Here is a 26,455-nt window from a genome sequence, read left to right on the forward strand (position 1 = left end):
ATTGAATAATACTCAATAAATTATGTTTTAAATCATTAACTAAGAGAACTTCCTCAACCGTTAGATCGGAGAATGTAGTGCCCTAATTTTGTCTAAGTAATTGAAATTTTTTTCTCAATTTTTATCATTTATTAATTTCCTTAAGTAATCTTAAAATACAAAAGAAAAAATTACTAATAAAATTCTTCGTTATAGTTTAATGCTACACTTATCAATATTTTGAATCTCATCGTACAATAATAAAGCAATCATTTATTTTAAGCTAAATACTATTTTCAGTTATGTATCTTTAATTCGAGATCCAATTTGGTTCCTTAATTTAAAAAAAAAAACTATTTTAATTCATAAATATACAAATTGAACCACGTCTACCATTTTTATCTATTATGTTAGTCAAAATCAATTATTAGAGCTAAGTGGCACTGACGTGAAATCTATTGTTTCAACCAAAACCAAACCCAGTGAATTTTACGTATTCACCCAGATCCATTTTCATTTTCTGCCGTTTCCCATTCTCTTTCATAAACCTTGTTCATCAGGGAAATCATCTTACATATATTTAAAATAGTGCCTACACTTTAATGTTTGGATACGGTCAAACGAACGAAGTGGAAATAAGCGAAACGGAGTGGAATGGAGTGGAGAGCAGCGGAATGAACAAATATATCATTTTATTGATTGGATATTTCATGACGGAATAAAACAATTTTATCATTTTACCCAAATTGAAGATATAAAAAATAATGGAATAGAATGAAATGCATTTCATCAGATTCCGTTTCATTTCATCCATTTTTAATTAATCCAACCAATTGGTATATGTCATTTCATTCCATTAATCCAAATATACCAAAAATGACCCATCCTTTATTAAATCTGCATACCATAATTGCAATTTAGTTATGAGTCTTGTTTTATTATAATCAATACTGAATACTTAAATTGTTGTTAGGTGAATGTGAAATTTGTTAAGACCATTTTAAAATACACACAAAAAGAATCTGATTCGTGGAACATGATGACAATGATGTTTTTTTTTTACATTTTGTTTTAGATTGGTTGATTTCTTATGCGATGATTGCTCGCTTGTTTGAAGTGTTATAATGGTTGCTTTTTTAATCTGCCTTTTTCAATTCTATGCACAATGCCACATTTGAAAGGATTAGTAAAACATATGAAGAGAAAATGAAGTGTGATTTGAAATAAAGTATACTATTTCCATCCTTGCAATATGGTTGTTTTATTATCATTTTGTAGGAAACGAATATATAAAATGGGGTTGTTGGTTATCAATTAGTGATTCTAGATTCTGGAATAGGTAATGGGATTTGATCTTAATTTTGGTGTTCTTGATTTTAAGGAAATAGATGAAGAATAAATCTTGTTAATAAATTCAAAAAATTTCTTTTAATTATTGATTTTTTTTGTCACTAAGCCAGTCACAAATGTTTTAAATTACACGTCATTTGTCACGTCAATGAAAAATTGACGTTGTTATTTGTTCAAATATTAGATATAATCCAAGTTGAATTGTGTGGTCCAAGCCCAAACCTAATTACGGTTTAGACTTTGTTACTTAGTTTGTAATTTTACTTAGTATTCAAGTCACTTAGATGTATATAAATAGACATTTGTAATTCAGTATTATAATTCAATTCAAAAATACAATCCTTATTTCCTTATTCTGTCTTTCTTTCCTCACTAAAAGTGCCTCAACCACTAACAAATTGGTATCTATAGCTCTGTTTAGATTCTTGATCGTGTTTTTAAGAATCACACGTCAGAGATCGTGTTTTCGGAATCGTGGGTTGTTGTTGATCAATCACTGCAAAGATGAATGGTAACGGAAATTTATCAAACTTCCTTCCAACTCTTGAAGACAAGAATTGGCTTCGATGGAGAGAACAAATGCAATCTCTATTTGGCTTTCATGAAACCCTGGAAGTGGTTACTGATGGTGTTCCTGCGGTTAGTGAAGATGCAATCGACACACAGAGAACCACTCACAAGGATGCAAAAAAGAAGGACTGCGAGACGACATTCTACATCCAATCGACGGTTGATACGGCTAATTTTAACAGAATCGCTCATGCTGAATCGGCGAAGGAGGTATGAGATATTCTTGTCAAATACTACGAAGGAGGCGAGAAAGTCAAGGTTGTCAAGTTGCAAACTTTGCAATGACAATATTTATTATTGCCGATGAGAGAATACGAAAACATTGCAGGCTATGTGTTGAAGGTGCAGAAACTCGTCCATCTCATGAAGGATTGTGTTGAAACCCTAACTGATAAGATGATAGTTGATAAGGTAATGTGTATGTTGACTTCACACTTTGATCATGTTATCGTAGCTATTTAAGAATCCAACAATCTTGAAACCCTAAAACTAGAAGATTTGGTTGGTTCGTTTGAGGGGCATGAGATTAGGATTGTCGAAAGGAAATGAGTTCAAGAGTCGATACAAGCACTACAGGCTCAGTCATGGAAGAATAATTGTGGTTCCAACAAGTTCAAAGGAAAAATCGACAAGACTCAGAGCAAGAAGTCTTGGTCGAATCCTTACAAGAATAAGGTCAATCATAGAGCTTCTAAGTCCTAGAAAAGAGGAGAAGGAAATTCCTTTCAGAAAGACAAAGAAGAGAAAAAAGGTGTGCAATGTTATAACTGTGAAAAATGGGGTCACTTGGCCAGTCATTTATGGTATAGAAAGACAAGGGATCGACAAAAGGCAAGGACGAATGAGCAAACCTTGCACGTCAAGATTCATATGATTCTGATGATATGGTGGTTATGGTTGCAGTTGCAAATGACCATGTCGAATCCAAGATCTGGTTCCTCGACTCAGACTGCTCAAATAACATGACTGGTCAAAAAGTATGGTTAGTAGATTTCGACGAGTCGAAGAAGAGCAAGGTCAAATTTGCTGATAATAGCTTGTTACAAGCTGAAGGTACTGACAACATAGTTATTCAAAGGAGTAATGAAGCGAAAGCCTTGATCAAATATGTACTATATGTCCCTGGAATGAAGTACAATTTGCTAGGTGCTGGATAACTAGTTAAAAAGGGGTTCTCAGTGGTTATGAAAGATGGAGCCTTAGAACTTTTCGACATCCAGGATAACATGGTCTTAAAATCTCATATGTCGAGGAATATAACATTTAAGACCATGATCAATTCAACTGAGGTACAATGTCTGAAAACCATTGTCGACCATAAAAATAGTTGGTTGTGGCATCTGAGGTTTGGCCATCTGAATTTTAGGTCGCTCAATCAACTGATCACTAAAGATATGATAACTGGTATACCAAGTCTTGAGATGCCCGACAAACTCTGTGAAGGTTGTCTAGTCAGAAAGTAGTCCATGAAGTCTTTTATTTCAACTATGCCAATGAGATCCTCATGCATACTCGAAGTTGTACATTCAGACGTATTTTGTCCTTTTGAGGAGCATATCATTGGTGGAAACATGTATTTTGTTTTGTTTGTCGATGATTTTATTCGAAAGTTGTGGATCTATGTGATCAAGAAAAAGGATGAAGTATTAGAAATCTTTAATAGATTCAAGATGCTTGTCAAAAACCATAGTGAAAAGAAGATCAAGCTGTTGCGAACAGATGGAGGTGGTGAATACACATCCAAGATATTTAAAGCATTATATGCAGAACATGGTGTTGATCATGAGGTAACTGCTCCTTATACTCCTCAACATAATGGAATACCAGAAAGAAGAAACAAGACCATATTGGACATGAGGAAATGCATGCTGAAGTAGAAGAATTTTCCAAATTCCTTATAGGGTGAAGTTGTTTTGACTGTTGTTTATATACTGAACATGTGCCCTACCAATAAGCTAAAGAACAAGGTTTCTACAGAAGTGTGAAGTGGAAAACGACCATCGGTGAGTCATTTGAAGGTGTTTGGCTCTATGTGTTACAAGCACGTTCCTGGTGCAAGAAGAATGAAGCATGATGAAAAGAGTGAACCTATAATTCTGGTAGGATATCATATGACTAGAGCATATATGTTGTTCAATCCAATTAATCAGAAGATTATGATTAGTCGAGATATTGTGATTGATGAAAATTCTTCCTGGGATTGGAATTTTAGTAATGCAATTGACAAGCCATTGATGAGTTATGATTTCGACAAAGCAAGTAATGATGTCGAAGTCGAAGATATTATCGATATTCCAATTGAAGTCAAAGTTGTTGTTGACATGCCCGATACGTTCAAATTCAGAGAGGTTATGACTAGCACAAGTCAGAGACCTCAAAGAAATAGAGCTCATCTAGCAAGACTTCAAGACTATGAAGTGGTTGGTGATGATGAAGGCACAACAGATGGAGAACTAGATCATTTTGCTTTACTTGCAGGTGCTTAACCAATCAACTATAACGAGGCTTTAAAGAATATGAAGTGGAAGTCTGTTATGGTCGAAGAGTTACAAGAAATCTAAAGAAACAACACATGGGAGTTGGCCGAATTGCCACCACATATAAAATCTATCAACGTGAAGTGGGTGTTCAAGTTGAAACACAATGTTGATGGGTCGATAGAAAGACATAAGGCGAGATTGATAGCTCAAGGATTTCTTCAGCAAGCAGGACTCGACTATGAAGGTGTGAAAAACATAAGAAATGGGGGTTTGAGTTGGGTTTTACAAGCAAAAGCTTTTTCCATAATAATAACACCACTAACAGGTTAATAATAAATAGATAAAAACACAAGTATTTTTATCCTAGTTCGCTTGAAACTCAAAGCTACTCCAGTCCACCCGCCAAGGTGATTTTGCCTTATACACAAGGACTTAATCCACTATAATCAATAGATTACAATAATCACGAAAAATAACCTTATTTGTCTTCTCAAGGATCAAACTATACCCTAGTCTCCTTAAGGACTCACAAAGAGCAACCTTCTTTGTCTTGTCAAGGATAACCTCCTCAAGGAATCAAACAAGCAGTTTAAATAATATTTTTGTGTGTTACAAGATGCTTCGATACAAACAGATTTTATACAAATGATAAACAAACACTTAAAAAAAACTGTGTACAAAAGAATGATAGCTTTTCACAAAGAAATAGATTTGTCAAAATATTGTATCATCGGTGTTTTCTTTAAGTCTCCAAGTCTTACTTATATAGCATAAGAAGAAGACCTTTTGAGGGTAAAAAGGGAAAAGCTCATAGAGCTGTTGTCCACTATTGGATGGGAGAGTAGTGATATTGCATATTGCCCTTCGCCCATAAAATCAAAGACAAGTGTGATATATAGTATTGTCCTTACCCATGGAATCAGGTAGTGGATAGGATATTTAATTTTTACTATGTACTATTTGATTACGTTTCCATTTGATTTTATCTTCAAGTTCATCGGCTTCTGATGAAAGTGGATGAAGCATGAAATAGAGATACATAAAATTGGATTCAGAAACTTCAGAATCTTTGGCCAGAACCTTGACAGCGTCAATAGTATGGCTTGAGATCTTTAGTATCTTCAGAGTCTTCAGAATCTACAATCAGAACCTTGATAACCTCAATCGTCTGACTTGAGATATTCAGAATCTTCAGCTATGTAACACAACTTCAGAAGCTTGTCATTCTTCAAAAGTTAGGTGATAAGAGTCACGTCCAAAAGCATGAACTGAGAGAACGTTGCAGCATCAACATAGTGTCTCCTCAGATGCTTCTCAGGAGTGAATTAACACAGAAGCAGAAAGATTATTACAGCAGCAAAATTGAACATCTTTCAAAACTTCTAATAAATAGCGCAAAAGCGGATTTGAAACTCATTGTTCAGATACTGATGACGTTACACATCATATATTCAGAATCAGAACTGGCTATTAAAGCTACACAATAACAAACCATTAGGGTAACAAAACTGTTCTCACACAAATACAACATTGTTATCATCAAAACTCAAGGTATAGATGTATAACCAAATCTTGTTCTAACAATCTCCCCATTTTTGATGATGACAAAACATAGTATTTGATGAACACTTTTATACAGGGTAATCACAGAAGAATACATCTTACAGAAGCACACAACTCCCTCTAAGATGTATAATCCTAAAAAGATAAAATCAGAATGAAAGAACATTTTCCTGATTAATCTTTTTGAAGTACCAGAGTAAATTTTCAATCAAAATCTGGTTTATCTTTAGAAGTTGATTGATGTTGTCTAGAGCACTGGTTTGTTAACATCAACATTTTGATAAGCTTCACTTCATAAGCTTTGTTGAGTTCTTTTGAAGACGTTTTAGAGTTGGTTATCTTCTTAAAGAAACTTGACTTTCAAGTCTGATTACTATAGAGGAAACTCTTCCTCATAGCTAGATGCCAATGCCACGGTTTTCAAAAATAACTTTCATAAGAACTTGATGCCAAGTACTCATTGTTCTAGGTTCAGAACATGGATATTATTTCCTTGAAGATTCATGCACTTGAATCTGATTCTCAATCATCAGCATGAAGGTTGTACATACTTAGATAGAAGATAATTTCATCAGAAACTTGTAGCTTGTATTTTTATCTTTGAAACTTCATAAGAACTTCTAATGTTTAAACATAACCATTCTGATTATTGAATATAACCCTACAAATCATTTAACAAAGCATTCTTCGGAGTAGTTGTTAGCAGAAAACAATATTCAATGTTTGGGTTCTTAATTAAGGAATTTAAGTATATCAAAATAACTATGAATCTTTCCCTTAGATATGTTTCTCCCCCTTTGTCATCAATCAAAAAGACATAGATAAATAATAAAGGAAATAATGAGAAAGAAAAAAAAACGAGATTTTCATTGATTATGCCAAAAAGGCAGAAAAAGATACAACCTAATTAAAAATACGAAAATACGAAGAACCACAATAAAAATGCAACAAGTACTATAACAAACATAAAGGGAACACATATAAATGGATATAAATAAAAAGCATACACACGTGCGAAGACACTTTTTAGAAAAACTAAGGGTTTTGGGAAGGAGGAGGAGATGGTGGAACAATTGGGTAGTCATCCAGAAGATTTAAGGGATCCACCAAAGGATCAATATTATCTTCAAGACAAATCTCCATATATTATGCTAAAAATTTAGGTGGATCTATCTTTGTGAAGATAAGATAGTTTTCCGACGGAATATTACTACTGCTGATTTCTTCTTTGGATGGAAGAGTGCTTTCAATAATGACAAATCTAGGAGGAGATCTAGGCTGAGCTAGTTGTAGTTGTTGAAACTGTTGTTGAATCTGTTGTTGAGTCTGTTCTTGAGCAGCCATTGTTAAAGATGAAGGAGATGAAGAACAATTGTTGAGAGAGAGAGAGAGGTGTTTTAGGTTTGAAAGATGAAAGTGTGGGAATATTTTGCGCGTAGTGTAAAAATGTGAGTGAAGTGGGTTTATATATATAAAAAAAATTGCAATGATGATAAGGTGGAAATACACAGTCATAGGGGGAAGTGTAAGAGTTTAACCAAATTCCAAGAATTGCGAAGCCCAATGTGTCACGCTTTTATCACGCATGCTCAGAAAGTGGGACTACTGTCACCACTTAGAACCACATGAAATCAAACGATATAACAAATATTTAATGCAACGACTATTCAGAATCAGGAAGACAAATTGATAAGATTGCTTCTGATCATAACCTTTCTGATTCATGAAACTTTCCTACTTCAGAAAGTTCATGTTTCAAAGTCAACAAAAAAACATTCTCAGAATCTAATCTAGAATTCTGAAGACTTAAACGTTCTGAAATACTTCTTTTCATTCTGGACATAAATACCATAAATAAGTTTTTTAGAATGAAAACGAATCTATCTTCAGCAAGGGGTTTAGTAAATATATCAGCCCATTGATGGTTTGTATCAACAAATTGTAGATGAAAAATACCCTTCTGAACATAGTCACGTAAAAAGTGATGTTTAATTTCAATATGTTTTTCCCTAGAATGAAAGATAAGATTCTTAGATAAACAAATAGCAGGAGTATTATCGTAAAGAATAAGAATGTTACTCTCAGATATCTGATAATCTTCCAGTTGACTCTTCATCCAGAGTATCTGAGTGTTGCATCCAAAAGTTGCGATATATTCAGCTTCGGCTGTTGAAAGTACAATTATTGATTGTCTCTTGCTGAACCCTGAGATCGGGTTATCTCTCCAAAAGTGGCAACTTCCAGAAGTACTTTCCTTTTTATTCTATCTCCAACATAGTCAGCATCACAATAGCCTACTTATTTGTATTCACTTGATTTTCTATAAAATAAACCAAGGTTAGTAGTACCTTTCAGATACCTAAAGATTCTCTTAACAACAGTTGAGTGAGTTTCCCTATGATCTGATTGGAAGCGAGCATATAAGCAAACACTAAATAAAATATCAGGTCTAGAACCAGTTAGATAAATGAGATAACATATCATACCTCTGAATAGCTTCTTATTTACCTTATTGCTTACCCCTTCTTTCATTAGAATACATGTAGGGTGCATTGTATCTTTGTTTGCTTACATTCTGATAAGTTAAACTTCTTCAGAAGTTCCTTTGTATATTTGCTCTGATGAATGTATGTTCCTTCTGATCGTTGATCAATCTGGATTCCCAGAAAGAACTTGAGTTCTCCCATCAGACTCATTTCAAATTCTGCTTGCATCGACTTAGTAAAATCCTTGCATAAAGAAGCATTAGCATAACCAAAAATAATATCATCAACATAAATTTGCACAACCAGAATATCATTCTTAAAGGTTTTGCAAAAGAGAGTTGTGTCCACTTTCCCTCTGGTAAAATTATTTTCCAAAAGTAAGTTACTTAGTCTATCATACCAAGCTCTAGGAGTTTGTTTCAGACCATATAACAATTTTTTCAGTTTAAAAACAAAGTCAGGATTTTGAGAGATTTCAAAACCAGGAGGTTGATAAACATATAATTCTTCATAAAAATATCCATTTAATAATGCACTTTTAACATACATATGATAAAGAATGATGTTATGGTTGACTCCAAACGAAATTAAAAGACGAATAGACTTTAAACTGGCAACTGAAGCAAAGGTTTATGTATAGTCTATACCTTCTTGTTGACTATAACCTTGTGCTGCCAGTCGAGCCTTGTTTCTGACAACCTCGCCTTTCTCATTGAACTTGTTTCTAAAGACCCATTTGGTTCCAATGACATGGAAACCCTTTGGTTTCTGAACAAGATCCCATACGTCGTTTCTGGTGAACTGATTCAGTTCTTCTTGCATAGCCAGAATCCATTCATTATCCAGAAGAGCTTCATCAATAAATGTGGGTTTTATCAAAGATACTAAACATATAAGAGTCTCTTCAGAAGGTCTGAATGAAGATCTAATTCTGACATGAGCATTTTTATCTCCCATAATCAATTCTTCAAAATGAGGGGTTCTTAATCTACTCTTTTTCCGATGAATTTGACCAACGAAAGCTTCTGGTTGAGTCGTATCTTCAGATTCTTTAGCTTTGCCTTCTGAGTCTTTTTCTTCAGAATCAGTATCCTTGGATTCTGAAATATTGATCTTTAGATCTGCAAATTTCTCAACTAGCTTTGACTTTTTAGGGTCAAGCTTATCATTGAATCTAACATGAATTGATTCTTCAACAATTCGTGTTTCAGTGTTAACGATTATGTAGCCTTTAGAGCGTTCAGAACATTCTAATAATAAACACTTTTATGCTTTAGAAACAAACTTGTCAATATTTTCTTTAGTATTCAACATAAAACATTCACATCCAAAAGGATGAAAGTAAGAAATATTGGGCTTTATGTTCTTCCATAGTTATAAGGAGTCTTATCCAGAATAGGTCTGATAGAAATCTTATTTTGAATATAACAAGTTGTGTTAACTGCTCTTGCCCAAATATGCTTAGACATGTCAGTTTCTTGGATCATGGTGTGAGTCATTTCTTGCAAAGTCTTATTTTTCCTTTCTACAACTCCATTTTGTTGTGGAGTTCTAGTATAGGAGAAATCATGGGAAATACCATTTGAATCAAAAATATTTTCAAAATGTTTATTTTCAAATTCGCCATCATGATCACTTCTGACTCTGACTATTTTGTAGTTCATTGTTAAAGATTATGTAGCCTTTAGAGCGTTCAGAACATCCTTATAATAAAAACTTTTGTGCTTTAGAAACAAACTTGCCAATATTTTCTTTAGTGTTCAACATAAAACATTCACACCCAAAAGAATGAAAGTGAGAAATATTGGGCTTTCTGTTCTTCCACAGTTCATAAGGAGTCTTACCCAGAATAAGTCTGATAGAAATCATGTTCTGAATATAACAAGTTGTGTTATCTGCTCTTGTCCAGAAATGCTTAGCCATGTCAGTTTCTTGGATCATGGTGTGAGCCATTTCTTGCAAAATCTTATTCTTCCTTTCTACAACTCCATTTTGCTGTGGAGTTCTAGGACAGGAGAAATCATGGGAAATACCATTTGAATCAAAAATATTTTCAAATTCACCACCATGATCACTTCTTACTCTAACTATTTTGCAGTTCATTTCTGTTTGCACTAGTGAGTAGAAGGTAGAGAACATGGAGTGTGACTCATCCTTGCATTTCAAGAACTTTACCCATGTCCAACAATTGTAGTCATCAACGATGACCAATCCATAATTCTTTCCATCGATATATGTAGTTTTCACTGGTCCAAACAAATCAATGTGCAGAAGTTCTGACGATCTAGAGGTAAAAACAATAACTTTCGCTTTGAAGGATGTTTTAGAAAACTTGTCTTTCTGACATGCTTCACAAAGAGCATCTGAATCGAACTTCAGGTTGGATAGACCTCTGACTAATCCAAGCTTATTTAGCTAAGAAATCCTTCTCATACTAACATGGTCCAAACGTATATGCCATACCCATTTCTCCTTATGAACAGACATTAGACATTTTACATTTTGATCCTCAAGATCATAAAGTCTAATTTTATAAATGGTGGTCTTTCTCTTTCCGTTAAAAAAGATTGTACCATCTTTCTGACTAACAACCTTATAAGACTTTTGATGAAAAATGATACCATAACCATTGTCACTAAGTTGACTAATAGATAAAAGGTTATTGTCATACGGTGAACTGGACTTTATTCGGATTTTTAATCGCAATGTCGCGGTTAGCAAGAGTCGCCACCGACTTTTCTTTTATCCCATAAGGAAAGGTGGAAAAGAACAGGAAAGACCTTAATTTTAAATTCTTAGGTTCGGGAGGTACTTTATACAAAGGGAAGGTATTAACACCCTTTGTATCCATGGTTATCCATGGGCTCTTAATTGCTCAATCATTTATGTTTTCGAGTTTGAAAAAAGGTGGTTGAGAAATGTGTGAAAAGTGTTTTGAAAACGAGAATTTAACTTTGTAATGATCCTTGCATGAATGTATACAAAGTGGTTATCTCGTATAGTTTTTTGAAAGTAGTTTAGAAAAATAGAACTCGGCAATGATCCTAGTACGGATGTATGCTAAGTGGTGATTTTCCAAAGAAGATGTTTGAAAGGTGTGAGGTGTGAAAAGTATTTTTCTTGTTATGAATGAGCAATTAAGGTTATACCTGTCCGAGGTCTTTCCGGACCTTTCCTATCCTTATGAGGGTAAAACTGTCCTTACTAGTGAGAAGTAAGTAGTTTTATCCTTGGGATGTAGAAGGGTCATCGTAGGGTCGTCGATCGGTCATTGAAGGCAACAGTTGTGAGGATACCTTAGCATTCGAAGGGACTATCATCATTTAACCGTAGGCTACACCGAAGGGTCATCGAGGGACAAAATCGTATTTTCGAAGGCAACGTCCGAGGGACTATGATGATTTAACCGAAGGGTCTTTGCTAAGGATATCCCCATGTTCGCGGGACATGACCGTAATCGTGGGGTAATAAAGAAAGGTCCGATATTATTTATTTAAAGTCCATATTTTAATAATTAATTAAATAGCCATAATCAGTTAGGTAATTAGGTCCATAGGAAATCAATGAAATCAATACATTAAAAATCAAGCTTGGTGATTCAAGATGAATCTCCCTATTAAACTTAGGTCATCCAAAAGCCATCTCCTCAAGAATGTCCACACCTAAAGTGGCATGCCTAGCCGGTTATTTCTTTGGAAGTATGCTAGCCTTTACATCATGCAACACACGGATTAGAGCATTGAGGCAAAATACAATTGGAAATTGCCCCATAAAATAAATATAACAGTCAGGAATTTAAGCCAAACAATGCAGAATCATGATTAGATGATCATAAAATGGACAACTAAGAGACAAAACAGCCACTGTCCCGTTCGCCTCTGCTTCGCCTAGCGAAGGCGCAGCGAAGACTCGCTGCAGGCTCGCCTAGCGATGAGCTAGCGAGCGGCCACGGGTTTGGAATTTGAGAACAATATGACTTCAACCTGCGGCATGGCTTATGGCATCCAACACATAATTATATGGTTCAGCATTCACAATACTCGGGCACACTTAAATTCACATGCAAAACTTCAAATATGTTTATGAATTCAATTATAATATCATCCACAAGTTAAGAACATGAAGCGGTACCGCATGCCGAATGAGAACACAAAGCGATATCACATGCAAATTAAGAAGCTAAAGAGGTACCACATGCAAAATAAGAACATAAGGTGATAATCACATGCAGATTAAGAACCTAAAGCTGTACCACATGCAAAATAAGAATATATAGCGATATCACATGCAAAAAAAATAAAGCGATAATAGTGATGCAAACCTGTTTGCAATCGAATTGCAACCTTGAATTGGCGAGCCGGATTGAGTTGGGCGGCGGTAGCTTCGGAGCGGGTGAGCGGCCTTCAGGGTTTCCGTCTTCCGAATTCTCTGGATCAGCAGGGTTTCAGTGTTTCTCCCTCTGGGTCTGTGTGTATGTGTCTGTCCGTCCGTGTGTGTTTATTTTCGTGGCAGAGGAGCTGGTATTTATAGTAGTAGTGGTGGTGACCTAATGGGCTTAAAATGAGGTCCAAAACTTCCAATTTTCGCAAGCTTCGCTAAGCGAGGGAATTGCTCGCCTAGCGAGCAAGCTAGGTCTGGGCTTTTTCTGGACCTGATGCTTCGCTGGGCGAGTGGTATGCTGAGATATTCGCTAGGCGAAGGAATTGCTCGCCTAGCGAGCAAGCTATTTTGGGCCACTTTGGATTAGGCCTGTTGTGAGCTGGGCTTTTGTCCATTTGATGTCAGTGCCTTGCAAATCAAGTCAGAGGGTCTTGAGAAATGCTTTGTAGTATCAATGGGCAAATTTTGGGGTATGACAGCTGCCCCTGTTCAATATTCTTGGACCGAGAGAATAGAATGGTATGTGCCGTTCGTGATCTGGAGGTGAAAGATTATTGAACACTAGAATGCCCCAAAAATTTTGCACTTGTCCATTAGGAGCTAGCCTTGATTGGAGATGGGCTTAGAGATGCCATCCAGGAAACTTGATGAGGAGATTTCCCGATTGTGTCGTACGTTAGACGATATCTGAAGACATGGGTGTCACACCGGGTCGTACCTCAGGCCGTATAGTGAATCATCCATCATGCTGTTGACTTCGCTGGGGAGTCCGAGTATGTTATACACTGCTGGGGATAAGGGATCAGAATGGGTCGTATATTAGACCGTGTCTGAATACCGGAGTGGGTTATTCATTAGGCGGATGACTTTGCTGGGGATGAAAGATCAGAATGGATCGTACGCTAGATCGTATCTGTCCGAAGGTAGCATCCGAGGGGATGAAGGTCTAACTTGGTCGTACATTAAACCATATCTGAGCAGAATGAGCCGTCCGTTAGGCTGGATTTGCTGAAAAGGGAGTAGTCGTATACTAGACTACCATTCAGAAATGTACCTGTCCGAAGGTAGCATCTGAGTAAGGGAGTAGTCGTATACTGGACTACCATTCAGAAATGTACCTGTCCGAAGGTAGCATCTGAGCAGGGGAGTAGTCGTATACCAGACTACCATTCAGGAATGTACCTGTCCGAAGGTAGCACCTGAGTAAGGGAGTAGCCGTATACCAGACTACCATTCAGGAATGTACCTGTCCGAAGGTAGCACCTGAGTAAGGGAGTAGCCGTATACCAGACTACCATTCAGGAATGTACCTGTCCGAAGGTAGCACCTGAGCAAGGGAGTAGCCGTATACCGGACTACCATTCAGGAATGTACCTGTCCGAAGGTAGCACCTGAGCAAGGGAGTAGCCGTATACCAGACTACCATTCAGGAATGTACCTGTCCGAAGGTAGCACCTGAGCAAGGGAGTAGCCGTATACCAGACTACCATTCAGGAATGTACCTGTCCGAAGGTAGCACCTGAGCAAGGGAGTAGCTGTATACCAGACTACCATTCAGAAATGTATCTGTCCGAAGGTAGCATCTGAGCAGGGGAGTAGTCGTATACCAGACTACCATTCAGGAATGTACCTGTCCGAAGGTAGCACCTGAGCAAGGGAGTAGCTGTATACCAGACTACCATTCAGAAATGTACCTGTCCGAAGGTAGCATCTGAGCAGGGGAGTAGTCGTATACCAGACTACCATTCAGGAATGTACCTGTCCGAAGGTAGCACTTGAGGAGATGAAGGTCTAACTTGGTCGTACATTAGACTGTATTTGAGCAGCATCTGGTCTGACTTGGTCATACATTAGACTATATTCGAGCAGCATCTGGTCTGACTTGGTCATACATTAGACTGAGTTGTTGAAGGTCAGAATGGATCGTCCGTTAGATCGTATCTGAGTTGTTGAAGGTCAGAATGGATCGTACGTTAGATCATATCTGAGCTGAAGGTCCAAATGGATCGTACATTAGACCGTATGGGAGTTGCTGAGAGTGAGCCGTACGTTAGGCTATATGTTAGGCTGTATCTGATAATCTTTGTTGTATTTGCAATGAATATCTGGGGTGGGCTTAGAGATGCCACCATTGGGAAGATGTCAGAACGTTCGTCAGATGGATTATATCTGAGAGCTGTATTCGAACCTTGAATGTGATCAGAAGGATAATCAGCCTGAAAAATAAAGTTAGTTTCATGCCATGTCATGATGCCTGAGATGCAAATGTTGTATGCATGCGTGTGCTGTGAAATGATGTGATGGGTGAATTATGCATCTGGAATAAATGCGAGCATTGTATGCATGTATATGTTATGAAATGATGTAATGTATATGATGCGGAATGAAAACTGTATATAGGTATGTGATGTGAAATGATGTAATGAGTGCACTATGCGTCTGAAATGTTCTTCCAGGGGACTCTACTGGGGGAATAAATCTCAGTCTTCTGGTCGGAGATAGTTTGTATTGATGCTCCTGCCTCGGCTGGGGGATACTCGATTTCTGTCTGATGATGAAAACACTCCGCAGAGCCCGGCTGGGGGATACTCGATTTCTGTCTGATGGCGAAAACACTCCGCAGAGCCTGGCTGGGGATAGAAAAGATGACCCATTTGTCTAGTGATGCCCATTTCTTCTGGGGAATAATTGACGCGGCCGGGGAATAGGATTAGCAACGGATTCATTGGAAAGCATGGTTAGACCTTCTCCTTGGTCTTGAAGTCTGGTAGTAATTGCAATTTCCATTTTAGGCATGTATTTTTGATAATCATTGATCATATTCACATGCATAAATCAATTCAAGTTAAATCAATGGACGTTTACGCAAACAAAACAGAGGAAATAAAACAATAACATTTTTCAAAATGAAATTGCATTGATTCTGAAAGAGGGCCTATAAACAGGCAATTTGTGTACAAGGAGACAGAAATCCTAGTAAGAGGAAATTGTCAAGAAAACAAAGAGAAAGTTATGCAGAAAAAGTCCTATTTATTTTAATTCCACTACTGTCATTATGTCTTCAAGCCTCTCATCTCCTGCTATCGGATGAAAGTGATTGGCTTGTTCAATCCCTTGAACTTGGTTGAAGCAGACAGAGAACGGGGCATAGTCATACGCTTTAATCCCTAATTTTTGTCTGGACCGCCTTTTCAGGCTTTCAGTCCACCGGGATACCCTTTTTTGCTCAAGCCGCCTTTTCAGGTTTTCGACTTGCCGGGTGTACGTCTTTATATGTTTATCCCTAATTTTTGCCCGAACCCTTTTGGTTCGCCGGGATGCCCTTACTTTTGCCTAGGTACGTCGACCTAGCGGGTCTCTTTTATGCGTAGTATTTTTTAACTATGTCCGCGTTCACAGGATGCGGGAAGTCTTCGCCATCCATTGTAGCAAGTATCATGGCTCCACCGGAGAATACCTTCCTAACCACAAATGGCCCTTCGTACGTGGGAGTCCATTTGCCTCTGGGATCACCTTGTGGTAGAATGATACGCTTGATAACTAAGTCGCCGATTTGGTACACTCGTCTCTTGACCTTTTTGTTAAATGCCTGGGTCATGCGTTTCTGATACATCTGCCCATGACAAACAGCCGCAAGTCTCTTTTCATCAATCAAATTTATCTGATCGAGTCGAGTTTGAATCCATTCATCTTCATCTAAGCCCGCCTCTTTCATGATTCTTAGAGAGGGAATCTGAACTTCCACTGGTAAGACGGCTTCCGTTCCGTAGACTAAAGAGAAAGGAGTTGCCCCTGTCGAAGTGCGTACTGAAGTGCGATAACCATGGAGAGCAAATGGTAACATCTCATGCCAGTCTTTGTACGTTACTGTCATCTTTTGTATGATCTTCTTGATGTTCTTATTAGCAGCCTCCACGGCGCCATTCATCTTTGGCCGGTACGGAGAAGAGTTATGGTGCTTAATTTTGAACTGCGTGCAAAGTTCAGTAATCATCTTGTTGTTCAAATTAGTACCATTGTCAGTGATAATCCTTTCAGGGATGCCGTATCGACAAATAAGGCTATTCTTGACGAACCGTGCCACCACATTCTTGGTGACAGAAGCGAATGAGGCCGCCTCTACCCACTTCGTAAAGTAATCAATAGCGACGAGGATGAAGCGATGTCCATTAGAAGCCGTAGGTTTAATCTCTCCAATCATATCGATGCCCCACATTGCAAAGGGCCAAGGTGCTGTCAACACGTTTAATGGAGCAGGAGGCACATGTACTTTGTCCGCATAGATCTGGCACTTGTGACAGGTTCTGGAGTGATGGTGGTAATCAGTTTCCATGGTAGACCAATAATACCCTGATCTCAGAATCTTCTTAGCCATTGTATGTCCATTAGAATGAGTCCCAAAAATACCGTCATGCATGTCTTCCATAATCTTTTCTGCTTCCTTTTTATCCACACAGCGAAGCAGAGTCGAGTCATGATTACGTTTGTATAACACTCCATTACTCAGAAAGAATTTAGCGGAGAACTTCCTCAGGAATTTTCTGTCATTGATGGATGCCTCTTCAGGGTATTCCTGAGCTTCTAAATACCTTTTCACGCCGTGGAACCAAGGTTTCCCTGGTACCTTTCCAGTGTGAAGTTCATAACAGTGTGCTGGTTCATCTAATCGTTCAATAGTAATCCTGGGAGCTTCACCGTCCCATCTGACTCTGAACATAGATGACATGGTAGCTAATGCGTCTGCCAACTGATTCTCCTCTCGTGGAATATGTTCAAATGTAATCTTTTCAAAGTATGGGATTAATGTCATTACCCGCTCTCGATAAGGGATGAGATTTGGATGTTTAGTATCCCATTCTCCGTTGATCTGACTGATTACCAAGGCCGAATCTCCGTACACACTCAAAAACTTGATTCGCCAATCTATAGCAGCTTTGAGTCCAAAAATACATGCTTCATACTCAGCCATATTATTGGTACAATGAAAACATAGTCTAGCCGTGAAAGGCGTATGGTAACCCTCGGGAGAAATGAGTACAACCCCACCACCATGGCCCAATGCATTAGAAGATCCATCAAAGACCATAGTCCATCGGGATCCCCATTCGGGTCCTTCATCTGGTTTAGGTTTTTCCTCATCAGTAACAAGCATGACATCCTCATCTGGGAACTCAAAATTCATAGATTGATAATCGTCCACCGCTTGATAAGCCAAATGATCCGCGAGCACGCTTCCTTTGATGGCTTTCTGAGTAGTATACTGGATGTCATACTCTGTTAAGATCATCTGCCACCTCGCTATTCTTCCGGAGAGGGCCGGCTTCTCGAACATGTATTTGATGGGATCCATCCTAGAAATCAACAAAGTGGTATGATTCAACATATACTGTCTTAGTCGGCGAGCAGCCCAGGCCAAAGCACAGCAAGTTCTCTCGAGCAGTGAGTATCTTGTTTCACAGTCGGTGAACTTTTTGCTCAGGTAGTATATGGCATGCTCTCTTCGACCAGACTCGTCATGTTGCCCCAACACGCACCCCATTGAACCTTCTAACACGGTCAAATACATGATTAGAGGTCTTCCTTCAACTGGTGGTATCAGAATTGGAGGTTCCTGGAGATATTTCTTGATTTTGTCAAAGGCTTCTTGGCATTCGTCATTCCATATCATCTCTTGATTCTTCCTCAGTAATTTGAAGATGGGTTTACAGGTAGCGGTCAAGTGGGAGATAAATCGGGCAATGTAGTTCAAGCGTCCCAAGAAACCTCTGACCTCTTTCTCCGTACGGGGAACTGGCATTTCTTGAATAGCCTTCACTTTAGCCGGATCAACCTCAATTCCTTTACCACTGACAATAAAGCCCAAGAGTTTACCGGATCTTACTCCAAAAGTGCATTTGTTCGGATTCAATCTCAACTTGTACTTCTTCAACCTCTCGAATAGTTTGTATAAATGATCGAGATGTTCCTCTTCAGTATGAGATATGGCTATCATGTCATCCACATATACTTCTATCTCATGATGAATCATATCATGGAACAAAACCACCATAGCGCGCTGGTACGTTGCCCCGGCGTTCTTTAAACCGAATGGCATTACTTTGTAACAGAAAGTGCCCCATTGCGTCACAAACGTAGTTTTCTCCATGTCCTCAGGTGCCATCTTAATCTGATTATAACCCGAGAATCCATCCATGAATGAGAATATTTTGTGTTGAGCGGTGTTATCTACCAGAACATCAATGTGCGGGAGTGGAAAGTCATCTTTGGGACTCGCTTTATTCAAATCCCTGTAATCTACGCACATTCGCACCTTACCATCTTTCTTCGGCACTGGTACCACATTAGCAACCCATTGAGGATAAGAAGTAACGGCTAGAAAACCGGCATTGAATTGTTTCATAACCTCGGCTTTGATTTTCTTAGACATTTCAGGACGCATGCGGCGAACCTTTTGTTTGACGGGACGACAGTCTTCCTTCGTAGGCAGCCGATGCACTACTATATCAGTATCCAACCCGGGCATGTCTTCATAAGACCAGGCGAAAACCTCTACATAGTCATGTAACATCTGAATCAATCTTTCTTTGACACTGTTTTCCAAACCTGCTCCTATTTTGACTTCCTTTCTTTCCACTTCAGTACCTAGATTTACGACTTCGAGTGACTCTTCATGCGGCTGTATAGTCCTTTCCTCTTGCAGTAATAGTCTGGCAAGCTCTCCAGGGACTTCACAATCTTCCTCACTTCCATCTTCGGCTTGGTAGATTGGATTTTCAAAGTCATAATGAACAGTAGCGGAATTATTATCAATAGGATCCAGAGTGGATACGGATCTGCAATTTGTTACGTGAGTGTGTGTAAGAAAGCATAGCTTGTTTGAAAGACGACAGGAAAAATAAAGAGCGCAATATTTGAATGCGAAAAGGTCCATTGATTTATTGAATATGAATATGCTTATGAAATGACAAAACCCTTAACAAATTAGCTATTGTGCCCCGGGCATAGACACAATGCTTTAAGAAGTTCAATTGAAAAATTAAAATTTGCAATACTAAATGGACAATAACAATTACTCCTGACTAAAGGAGATCGGGATAGTGTCTTCAGCCTTCCAATTATTGAGTCCGTCACCAATTGTTGGAAAGATCCAGCTATCCAGGTCGCAATCACTGTCAGCATCTTCTACAACATTGATTTGATCTTTGACCATCTTTTCAGAGCTAAATCCCAGACCAGATTTATCAGACTTGTAGGGTATGTTGATCAGTTGACCCCAGCCGGTACCGCCACCATCTTCAACCACAACTTGAGCGTCCTTCAGGGAAACCATGGCAGGAGGAGCTCGAATAACCTCGGGCACAAGGGGAGTTGGCTTAAGGACAGGACTAGGCGGAGGAACCACTTCAAATGACTGAGACGGAGTCTCGAAGAATTCACCATCCATCTCGACATATCTGAAGGTATGCACACTACTAACAATGTATTCTTCTTCCCCACACACAGTGACAATCTTTCCCTCTATTGGATATCTCAGCTTTTGATGGAGAGACGAAGCTACAGCACCTGCCCCATGAATCCAAGGGCGTCCCAGCAAGCAGGAATAGGCGGGGCGAATGTTCATTACATGAAAGGTAGTATTGAAGACTTGAGGCCCTATCTTGATAGGGAGAACCACTACGCCATAGACAACACTCTTCGCACCATCGTAAGCACGCACCACAATGTCACTAGGCTTCAATTCAATGCCTTTACAGTCGAGTTTATCGAGCACGGCTTTCGGTAGCACATTCAAAGAAGAGCCATTATCGATCAACACATGAGACAAGGTGATCCCCTTACACTCAATGGAGATATGCAGAGCCTTGTTGTGGTTCTTTCCTGCTGGTGTCAGGTCAGCATTGGAAAAACCTAGGCCGTCGTCAACAGTCAGGTTAGCCACATAGTTTTCAAACTGATCGACGGAGGTCTCCTGAGGTACATGGGCCGTCTTCAGGAATTTTATCAAGGCATTGGCATGAGGTTCAGAAGATAGCAACAAGGATAACATCGAGATTTTGGAAGGGGTATGCCCCAACTGCTCTACCACATCAAAATCACTCTTGCGGATGATTTTCAGCACCTCTGCCATTTCTCGTTTGGCAACGTCTTCAGTAGTAGCTTCGATTGGTGTCTCTGACTGAGAAGGGTTGACCGGTTCCTTTCCTCGGTTTTCGGGAACTGGAGGTGAGATCTCTGGAGAGAAGATCCTTCCGCTTCGAGTAACTTTACTAGTCCCAACAATGTCATTAGGATTAGCAGAATCACTAACTTGCTTTACGCCATGGATATAAACATCACCTCCATAATTCCACGGAATGGCTTTGCTTGAAGAGTACGGTACTGGGCCAGGCGCAGTAATGATTAGGGGGGCTACCCTGGGCTCAGCAATAATCTTCACAGGTATTCTGGGAGCAGTAATCTTCACTGGAACCTTGGACCTTGCAATCACAGATACTTCTTCAATAGGGTTTTCCGTCTTAGAAACCCTTTCGAAGAGAATTGTACGATCGTCCATCAGCCGTTGAATACCATTCTTCAATTTCAAACAGTCCTCGGGCCAGAGTATGCAGAGATTGCAATCTTCAGTACAACCTGGAAATAAACCAGCTTGCAATAAATTCCTCTTTATGATCGGGAGAGGAGATGTCAAGTCCGCTACAGTAGTAATGAGAGAATCGTCATCGAGAGCATTAACAGCCTTGTCATGATTAGGCATAGGAGCAGTGATGACATTAGGAGCCTCCGGAGGCTCGAACTCAATTTCCCCAGCGTCGATCATGTCCTGAATTTTATTCTTCAACAACCAACAATCGTTTGTATCATGCCCGGGGCTATCGGAGTGATATGCACACCTGGCATTGGGATTATAACGAGGCGAAGCAGTGTTGACATTTGCAGGAGGACCTTTGAGAGTGATCAGGTTTACCTTCAGCATGCTTTGCAATGCTTGTGCTAAAGTCATATTGAGCTTGGTAAACTGCCTTCTTGGTCTGTCTTGTCTTTGCTGGAAGTTTTGAGCTGGCGGGGCTGCGATTGTCACTGCTCCAATGGCATGGTCACCATTTTTCTTATTATGATTCTTTTGACCATACACAGCATTCGATTCATTCTTCCCATGGTAGGACTTTTTACTGCTTGTAGAAGTAGCCACCTGTAACTTTCCACTTCGAATACCGCTCTCCACCCGTTCACCTGTCAGTATAAGTTCAGTGAAACCTGATGAAGAACTTCCCAGTAGATGGCTGTAGAATGGGCCAGTCAGGGTACCCATGAACAGGTCTACTAATTCTCGGTCAGTCATAGGGGGTTTGACCCTGCCGGCCAAATCTCTCCATTTCTGAGCATACTCTTTGAAACTTTCTTTAGATCCCATGGCCATATTCTGCAACTGTAGCCGAGTAGGTGCTAATTCAGAATTGTACTGGTACTGCTTATAGAAAGCTGTTGCTAGATCAGTCCAGGTGCGGATGTCAGAACTCTCGAGCTGATAATACCATTCCAACTGAGTGCCAGACAGACTTTCTTGGAAGAAATGGATCCATAGTTTCTTATCAGTGGTATGCGGCTGGATCTTTCTCACATAAGCCCTTAGATGCATCTGAGGACAAGACGCACCATCGTACTTAGTGAAAGTGGGGATTTTGAATTTGCGAGGAATGGTCACATCGGAGACCAGACCCAAACTTTCGAAATCCAGACCAGGTGTCTTCTGACCCTCCATGGCTAGCATGCGTTCTTCCAGCAATTTATACTTATCATCTCTTGGAGAGTATTGCTCATTCTCATACTCTTCATCATCATCCTCAGGGTTAGAGAAATCAGCATTCTCCTCCTTTGAATCATTCTCCGCCCCCTCTTCTGGACCATTCGGGATTCCAAATTTGATTCCCGTAGCCTGTCCTTTACGCCTTCTGCCCGGGTTAATGAAGTTCACAGCTTTCTTGTCCTTCTTCTTTTCGGCCAAAAGAGCCTTCAGTTCCTCCTGCCCCTTGGATAAGCTTAGCATCATCTCCTTGAATTGAGCATTCTGAGTCTGGAGATCCTTGACAGTTTGTTCGAGATCCATTTTTCTGTTTAAGAGGCAGACCGTGAGAATATGGTCCTTTGGAATACCTGTTATGCGATGCAATGCATGAAATGTTTTCAAGGACTTTTGGAATTTAACTTTGCGTAAGTTGCCAACAAGAGAGAAATGTTTATTGCTAATTTTTCAATGTTCATTACAAAAGGAATAATAATAAAATACAATGAAAGCTCAAGTCTCCCAGGGGCGACTTCTTTTTGGGAGAAGATATGCATTGAGTCTTCGTTCCTCATTAAGCTGACTGGTGAGCTCTAGTACTTTCTTCCTTTCTGCATTGAACTGAGCTTCGAAAGTATCTCTCTCCTCTCTCAACTGGGTCCAGGATCTTTTCAATTCCTCAACATCAGTAGGCATATCTGGATAAGGAATGATCTGGGAAGTACCTCCTTCGACCTCTGATTCAACAATCAATGGTCCGACTGCAATATATGGCATGACAAGTTCACGAGCTCTGGCGCGTACCCATCTGAGATAAGGCTCCATAGGACTAGAATTTTTCTTTCCTAAATTGCTTCTTTTCACCATGCCCCAAGCTCGTACAAACCTTTGGCGGAGACCTTGAGAGTCATTGTCATAGTCAAACACTATACCTTGAATAATCATTTCATGCGGACCATCCCTTCGGGCATACCCAAACTGACGTAGGGCTAAGGCAGGATTATAAGTAATACCTCCTCTTATCCCCATGAGTGGTACATTAGGGAATTCTCCACAACGGTCGATGATGATAACATTTTCTCTGAGGTTAGAACACCACCGGATGTCTGAATGGGAGAGTGCCATTATCCTTTGAGACCACTTCAGATTTTGATCATTCTTTAAAACTGATTGAGGAAGGTGCGAAATAAACCACCTAGACAATAGAGGTATGCAGCACATGAGAGTCCCTTGCCTCTTCATGGTACGAGTGTGGAGGGAATGCAAAATGTCTCCCAGCAAGGTAGGTACAGGGTTATGAGTGAGGAATATCTTAATAGCATTCACATCTATGAATTGGTCCGGATTAGGGAATAGCACCAACCCATAGATTAGCAATGCTAGAACGTCTTCAAAAGCATGGACATTCATAACTTTTAGGAATTCTCGAGCCTTACTTATCAGAAATTTGGCAAGTAAACCTTTAACTCCACTCCTTGTTACCCAATTAGTTTCAATGTCGGACTTTGTCATGTGTAAAGCTGCGGCAACTTCTTCAGACTTCGGAATCTTTTCCAGACCACTAAAAGGTATTTGATCCAGGATAGGTATCCCAAGCAGCTGGGAGAATTCTTCTAATGTGGGTACCAACTGATAATCTGGGAAAGTGAAGCAATGATGCTTAGGATCGAAGAACTGGAATAGGACTCTCATCATATCTTCTTTGAAACCAGTGGTAGCTAAGTTGAGAAGATGACCATGTTTCTTGTTGAACTGAGCATGATCGGGGAGTTCTGACACCAAATCCTTGAGTTGAGGAGAGATTGCTACAAGATTGATCCGGATAGTCTTCCTGGAAGCCATAACCTGCTCACCTGTGCAAAGCTAAATTCCTAAGTCCTTGAAATGGTTAGTATGATGTCATGATGTTATGATGTTATGATGTTATGTAAGCGCAAGCAAGTCACACAACCATCATCCCTAGGTTTTAAGGCTTGCATGAGTTCCATAGGTAAGTACCCTCCCCACTGAAGTTTGGTTGGTTCCACCTGTCCTAGAATAGTAACCGGGTTCTAGAAGGATCTCAGATCATCGACCTTTCTTTAAGTCCACTTCAGTGCAACGCCAAGTGGTTGACCGAAGCTTCCCTAAAGTCCAATCTCAGAGAGTGTAGTATCGAGTATCAACCAACCTCAGTCGGAACCGAAGCCAGTTATCTCACTACTTTCTAATGGCTAGGATGAGTCAATTAGGGTTCTAAAGGTCTGGTTAATGCTTTGATGACACCACGCGGAAGCCAAATTTTTTCTCAAGTAACATGAGGAACATCAGGACAACCAAAGTGTCACATTAACCGTAGCTATCATTTTAACCATTCCAGTATACGCCGGATAGTCGCGATGATCTATTGCTACTTACCTAAGGTACACTAGATCCGGGTGTAGGATCTTTCACTCAAAGCCCCCTTAAAAGAAGGAACAATAAAACATAAATGATTTCTCTTTTTTTTTTTTTTTTTTAAGATGGACCTCTCTTTTTATGTCCCCAGCAGAGTCGCCAGTTCTGTCATACGGTGAACTGGACTTTATTCGGATTTTTAATCGCAATGTCGCGGTTAGCAAGAGTCGCCACCGACTTTTCTTTTATCCCATAAGGAAAGGTGGAAAAGAACAGGAAAGACCTTAATTTTAAATTCTTAGGTTCGGGAGGTACTTTATACAAAGGGAAGGTATTAGCACCCTTTGTATCCATGGTTATCCATGGGCTCTTAATTGCTCAATCATTTATGTTTTCGAGTTTGAAAAAAGGTGGTTGAGAAATGTGTGAAAAGTGTTTTGAAAACGAGAATTTAACTTTGTAATGATCCTTGCATGAATGTATACAAAGTGGTTATCTCGTATAGTTTTTTGAAAGTAGTTTAGAAAAATAGAACTCGGCAATGATCCTAGTACGGATGTATGCTAAGTGGTGATTTTCCAAAGAAGATGTTTGAAAGGTGTGAGGTGTGAAAAGTATTTTTCTTGTTATGAATGAGCAATTAAGGTTATACCTGTCCGAGGTCTTTCCGGACCTTTCCTATCCTTATGAGGGTAAAACTGTCCTTACTAGTGAGAAGTAAGTAGTTTTATCCTTGGGATGTAGAAGGGTCATCGTAGGGTCGTCGATCGGTCATTGAAGGCAACAATTGTGAGGATACCTTAGCATTCGAAGGGACTATCATCATTTAACCGTAGGCTATGTAACACCCTTCTAAAATACCCCAAAAATTATTTAAAATAATAAACATATAATCAGAGTAATAGTGCACCAAGGGTGTCACACAAACATTCCACACCATTTAACCAATATAACAGTCATGCTCTTTTATTTAATTTAAATATAAAGTATTTGCACAATTACGCAGCGGATAGGGATCAACTCAATCATGCAAAACATGTAACATCACATGTAATTTAGTTCAACAACAACCACAATAATAATCAAAGTGTTCCCGCCCGATGTTACATCTATCAGAGCATGACCCATAAGAACTACTCTAGACTCCAAGCATTAGCTTCTACTCGACTCATTTCTCGTTACCTGAAAAATAGGTTGTAAGGGTGAGTTCCTCAATCAATATAATAAGCATTATAGAACAACATGTAATGCTAAGTAAATAACACATCAATTCACCCTAACCAGACTACGCATTCAGCAACGGCAATATCCGTCCAAACATCATATTCAACAATAATATATGTCATATGTAAAATCCTCAAACCATATTCAACACCAACAACGCAACACAACGATTTACTCACTAATCCCTCACAATGGGAATTAGCTACAGCCCCAAAGGCTATGCCATGCATTCATTATGCAATGAGACTCCATGAAATGCGGTACCG

Source organism: Lathyrus oleraceus, chromosome 2, assembly GCF_024323335.1.
Source record: "Lathyrus oleraceus cultivar Zhongwan6 chromosome 2, CAAS_Psat_ZW6_1.0, whole genome shotgun sequence".
Taxonomy (NCBI): domain Eukaryota; kingdom Viridiplantae; phylum Streptophyta; class Magnoliopsida; order Fabales; family Fabaceae; genus Lathyrus; species Lathyrus oleraceus.